The 6,713-nt window shown below is 37.6% G+C and overlaps 1 pseudogene; it reads left to right on the top strand.

The window, feature by feature from the left end:
* The first annotated feature begins 2,279 nt into the window (after positions 1-2,279).
* On the top strand, positions 2,280-3,895 carry LOC149047365 (adenosine receptor A2a-like; annotated as a pseudogene).
* Positions 3,896-6,713: the final 2,818 nt, after the last annotated feature.

Genomic DNA, 6,713 nt, shown 5'->3' with positions numbered 1-6,713 from the left:
TCTACCATCCAATTCTTATGATGTTAATTTGGAGAAATTGGTATTGGGTATTTCTTTATTCTCATCAGTTGCTTGCTTGATATTGTATTGAAATCGTAAGCAGAAAATGTGTCGTGGTCAGTCATGGGAGTTAAAGGGTTAAAGAGTCCTCACACTACCCTGGCCGCCACTTAAAATGTTAAGGCTCAACATCAACTAGAGCGAATCGTACATTTTCACTATTTGGACCACAGCCTTTATTGAATTCAAACAATTTATAGATTTTCACAAAATGCAATATTGATCATAGCGGCCAAAACATTTACATCTCAATTTCGTCAAGTTTGCTGTGTAATCTTCACTACATTTCACATCCCTGCTCGCGGGCCTGTATGCAAATGTCTCTCCGGTACTGCTGCTTGCGTTTTGCTTATAAAGATTCAATAAACATAATCTTAAAATTTCCCATCAATTTTTTTCAAAACAAAAAAAAGACAAAAAAACAAGACCGTTAAGCTTTGACGAATAGCTGGAGCAAAATACATGAAAAGTACCGAATGACTTCTTTCTCCAATTCAACTATTTGGATATTGACTTCAATAACATTAACTGAACAAACCGAGCAGACGATGGATTAAAAACCAGTACTTACCTCCTCCAGGCGTCTACGGATGTTCATCTTTGTCATTTCTAAATCTCCAGCCTCTCCCTTATCTCTAAACCTTTTATGAGTCTGTTTCTAAAAGAGTTTAAAACGGCTTTCAGTGCGAAAAATTAGTTAAACCACTTGGATCATTCAACAAAGACGTGAATGAAGTGATAAACGAAAAAATTCTAGTTTATTTTAACATGACTAAATACATAAGGTATTTCTACGCTCACTGATAAGTGTTCCTTACTGGACATCCTCCTTTTAAGGAGGCTCCAGAGGGTTTTTTGACCGCGCAAGATCTGGGTGCGAACAAGTCGCGAGCTTTAAAAGTGTCAACATGCAAAACAAACATGGCGGCTCGATACGTTCGCAAGATTGTTATCTGAAAAGGTATGTTAAAACAGTATAACACAATACAGTTTTTATGTTTCATTTATAGGCCTTCTACGCCTGAAAAAGAGGTCAACCGAAAAGAAAACACCATGGGAAAGATTGCCAAAGGCGACAGAGTGGAAGATTTACGCATGCTCAGATATGGATCTTGGCGAAGTTCTATTCCATTACGTAGTGTTTTGTGACGAAGAAAATAGGGATCTTCCAAGCAAGATTTATCGCGTTTCCTTCGGTGGAATTTCCTAAGATTTGCTGGACCGTTAAATATATTTGTGCCCTTCCTGGTGCTTGTTGATAAAAAAAAATTCATGAGACCAAATTTGAGTTAGACGAAGAAAACACAAAATTGCATATAGTGAGGAAACTGCCTTTGTAACCCCTTTGTCTAGGCTTTTAAATGTTAGGCAAGAAAAACGTCACAAATTGTAAACATTTTAAGAGATTTCACAGAGGCAAAAAGAAGAAAATCAGGGGCAAAACCAAATTATCACTGACGAACGCCACGGAGCCTTAACTTAATAAGGAAAATCATTTTTATAATACTCAGTACAACAAACGATAGTCTGAACCTTACTCATCGCCCTTTTGATGGCTTTCAGTGATCTACAAAAGCGAAAAAATAAAACGTCTTTCGAAAAACAATACGCTGGCGTGCGCACCACCATTGAGCAAATACCCTATGGAGCCTTCTTAAAAGGAAAAAAAGTTGCCATTCTTAATCGAACTACTTAGACAATTCCACTGAAATCAATAAGGCGAAATGTTTAAAATCATTTTATCGAAAAAAAAAACCATGAAACATTTTAGATGGATTAAACCACAAGAGATTTGAACTTATTTATGTACGATTTTTCCCGTGCAATCCGCACTCCGACTGGGAGGAAAAGGAGATTGAAAAATATACCCCAACGTCCTCGTTTGCCGTTTATCACGCAATCATCGAATAGAGTCAAAGAAAAAAATATGATTACAACTTCCAGAACTGCTAATGTTAACGCTGTGTGTTAATAGTACATATACCGCCTCAGTCACTGACTATCATTTAGGCGATGTGTATAGTTCATACATTTCATTGATTATGATTTAGGCGATGTGTTAGGTTTGGGTTATTGAAAGCATATGAATTGAATTGAATATGCAACCCGTCAGAAATGCATTCATTTAATTTTTTTCCCTAACAAAATACTACAAAACTTAATTAACTTGAAAGCGAAAGGCGTCATGTCGTTGGGTGTACCGTCGTAGATGCTTTTTTTTTCATCTTCCTGCATATGTTAATTTTAGGTATTGATAGGTACTTTCTACTGAGAGAAAATAAAAATTGTTTTTCTTGCAGGGCTGACGGATATAGATAAAGTCTTACGATGTTTGACTAGCCGATGTGCCTCACCGTCCAAAACAAGCAGCTGGCGGGACAAATATCTCATTATTTATTCCACTGACTTCTTTTTCACCTGTCCCGTTTTCAGGTTATCTTCTGTTGGTGACCTCCCTCACTTTATGCAGCGACATGGTAATTTGTATTTGAGTCAAAGTCAGACAAGCTGACGAATCATAGCCAGACACACATGAAATAGTTTGATCTTTCATAGTTGTCGACAAATGTACTGTTCCAGAGACCTCTAGATGCCTCATTTGGCTTGTTCGAAACGGAATATTCCATCGAGGGCCTGAGAATTTCCAGTTTGCTCTGAAACCGAAAAACAGAGGTGTGACTGTATAAAGGACAACAGAAAACACCTTTACAAATCGGCGTCAAGTCGAAGTTCAACAAATGCAATATTTGCTCATACGTTGATTTTGATGCGCGTGCGGGAACAAATCAGAGAGTTTAGATGGCTTTAACATCGGCGTCAAGTATGTGTTCAAACACTGGTACTTCAAAAGCTCTCTCATACTTCACAGCCTCCTTTCCAGATTTCCTGATTATTTTACCTATTCCTGGAAACTTTCTCGTCTGTTTGGCCATCATAAAAGATCCCTTTAGGAACTTGAAAGCGCCTTTTAACTATTTCCTTTTAAGTCTTGCGTCCACTGATCTGGTTGTGGGAATGATTATGGATCCCGTGTCAGTTGCTTTTCACATCAGTGAAGGGCTTCAACTAAACATCGTAGATATCAAAATCTTGCACATTTTATACTTTATTTTGTGCACGGCGTCTATTTTAATACTCATGGCACTTATAATTACCGTGGACAGATATGTGGCCGTATCATCGCCAGTGAAGTACAAAACAATGGTTACCTCCAAGCGCGCTATTTTAACATCCCTGTCAATTTAGTTGGCAGCACTAGGGTTTTCTTTTGCATACTTCCAACTCGGATTTATATTCTACTCCTTCATTTTTACAAACACTGCTGTTCTCAGCACGTTTGGGGTTATCATCTTTGTTCATATAGGAATACTTAAACGACTGCGACAAAGATCGAGATATTGGCGAAAGAGGGGATAAATGGAGAGCACGAAGTCTAATTTACAGGAGAACCAAAAAAAGTCTTATCAGTGCAAACAAGGACAGCAAGGCAGTCAAAGCATTGATGATTGTGCTTCTTGCATTTTTTACTTCGTTCACACCAGCCTGTGTTATAATTTACTTGTTAAATTTTTGCGCAGGCTGTAGTTGTGTGCTAATGCATTGGTTGCGGAATTTGCAATTCTTAATTGTGTTGTGCAACTTTGGTATCAACCCTTATTTATACGCATGGAGGCTTCCTCAGTTCAAAAGAGCTTTTTACAAGTTTCTTCATCTCAAGGCACGCACGAAATTTAGTGACATTGACACAAGGTCAATTCATGCCATTGGCAAACGAGAAACTAGCCAAATACCTGAAACTCTTAGCGGTGAAGACGATAGGATTTCATCCGTCTGATAAAACTTTACAAACATACACATAATAATTTGCATTATTAAAGCACCTAAATATAGTGCGTATTTAAAATCAGAATGTATCAGAATGGGTGGTAAAAGATTTCGGAACAACTTACTCTTATTTCTATCTACAAACATTACGCCATCAACATTGCTGATCCCAGCAGTATGCAGGACGCGTGTCATATGAACTTCGTAATAGACCTCGCTCACAGTAGTCTCTGTGGCTCAGTGGTAGAGCATCGGAGCGCGGAATCCGAAGGTCTGAGGTTCGATTCCTTATGGGGAATCAGAACTTTTTCTTTGTCCCACGCTCGTGACAAGACGAAAAAACATTCTCAGGAGCCAATGGGCTGATTGTGACTGATCCATGTGGTTCCAATTCATCTGCAGATTCGGGTTAACTATATGCCATGAAATTTTTAGAACAGGTTTTGTCCGTACGCCTTTGCCAGAATTTTCCGCCCATTAGGAAAACAAAGTACCTTCGAGGTTTCCAACTTAAAATACAAGCAATTTAACTCCTCAACTTATTGTCAGTCGGCGGGTAAGTTGGTAACAACCTAGCGCTCTATCAGGGTCTAGAATATGGGTTGACTCTCCTTTTAGATCATTATCAACATTATCCTCTTAAAAAACTTCGATTACATTGCGGTGTCCCTTTAAGTTCTGTTCGTTTTCAGGGACGGCAGGAAAAGGCAATCAAAAGAGCTACCATTTGTGCAAATTGAAGTGCGTATGCTGGGATGGCGTACGCTCATCATCGATTGGCCCCGTTTTCCTCGAAATCTGAAAACGCTACCACAATTTAATTTGTTATACGCTAGAAAGAAAGAAATATGAGGTATTTAACTCTCATTATAACTAGAAATAATAATTGATAACACTGTATTATTATTATTATTATCATTATCATTAATCTTGAGCATGAAAAATAATAAAATAACCCAAAAAACGAGGGTTGCTACGCCATCGTGTATTTGAAGCTCACAACGAGGACTGAAGGTTTTTTCAGAGAAAATCATGGTGTCCACCCTCATTTTAAAGCCCACTGGTTAAATATCGATTCGCCAATAAGGATAAAAATATGGTTTTTCTCTGAGCTTGTGTTGGCTTTGTTCCAGCGTTAACATAAAAAAAAAAATTAAAAACCAATAAGAAACTTGGTGCACCATAATCTACACTTTCCGATTTGATTCCACAAACGTACTGAGAGAATTAATCTCGTCCTAGTCAACTAGTCAGTTTAAGTCAACATAATCATACCCAGGAAGGAAGGAGGATGGCGAAAGGCGATGAAGGTTATTAGGACTTATTTAAAGTGACACAAATAAAAAAAAATTGGTCCACGGATGCACTGAATATATGGGTAGCTTCTTTAAAGAAGACTGTGTCCCAGTGTCACTCAATAACCAGAAAAACGATCTCACCTCAGTCAGCCAGACATGTTTTTCCCTCCGAGTTTTCTCTCTCTTTGACAGAGTTTTCGTTCTTTATAGCAGAGCCTTCGCTCGTAATAGCAGAATCTTCGCTTGTTATGACTGAACCTTCTGCATTCATGGCAGATCCTTTCTCTTTATCTCTTATTTTCAACATGTTTAATGGATTACGTCCGATAAGTTCAACAGAAAGTCCAAAAATGAGACAACAAAGACCAGATACTGTACAAACGGCGTCACGTTCATATTGAGTATGGGTAAAATAACGTTTTGTACCTTTGCAGGAGATATTTTTAATTTGTTTTGACCACAAGCTTTAAAATTTATGCAAAGGCGGGTTTTTTTAAAACATGGAAGCCATTATGTGCACATTTCAAATCGAACACGAACCGGGGGAGGGTGTATTCGTTTCAATTATATAGAAAGGCTGTGGGGAAGGGGAGATTTTCTACCCTGAGTTTCAAATACTTCAACTCCGTATATATCTTTGGTATATCTGTACTTTCCTTGTAGTTTGGGGTACTTTTTATCTACATTAAATAAATCAAAACAAAACTCAAACGTCTTGCAGTAGCAAAAAGAGGGGAAAGTATCTTCAATACATTTCATTTTTTCTTTTGCAATGTTTGTAGTCTTCGATTAAATGTGTCACTTGCAGCTTTCCTTATTGTTTTCCCTACCGCAGCCCTTGAAGCCCCTTTCTCTATATACCTTTCGCCTGAGAACGTCAAACTTTTTAGAGGTGCAGCTCTGAATACAGTTTATCCTAAGTACCCCCCCCTGTTCTCTTGACGAAAGGCATAGAAAGCATTATTTGGTAACCTCATAAAGATGTGTTATTAGAATACCTTCTTCGTTGAGAGATATTCGTTTACTTTAAACAGCAATTTTAAAGAATGTTCATGATTTCGAATGAGAGATTCATTTCCTACAGTGCATTGGTTAAAATTGCTAGAGAAGAAATGATATTTGAGTTTGCAATGACGTCTTCAACAGGAACCAGCAGCTTGATTCTTAAATTTTAATTAATTGAAATGCAAATTTTTAGTACCCTCTTTTGATTCATTAAAGCAGGCAATGCTTAAATCGTAACTATTGTCTGTTTTACCGTTCACACTGTGGTTTACCTTTTTAAAAATAGAAAGGCCACTTTCTCGATGAGAATTGCAAAATTGTGTGATTCCGTTGACATGTCACTTCAACATATACACTGTTTACATTATTATTATCATCATCTTCGTTATAATCAATATTTGCTAGTTAAAGAAGATGAAAGACGATGAGAGAAATGGCCAGCCATATTATTGCGATTATTTTGTCTTGTTGAGTGCACTCAGTTAAGCTTTGTCAGGATTAAAACTAATTTGCGGGGGAAAAAAT

Source organism: Pocillopora damicornis, chromosome 4 (assembly GCF_964200805.1).
Source record: "Pocillopora damicornis chromosome 4, jaPocDami1.2, whole genome shotgun sequence".
Taxonomy (NCBI): Eukaryota; Metazoa; Cnidaria; class Anthozoa; order Scleractinia; family Pocilloporidae; genus Pocillopora; species Pocillopora damicornis.
This window is presented reverse-complemented; position numbering and strand designations above follow the sequence as displayed.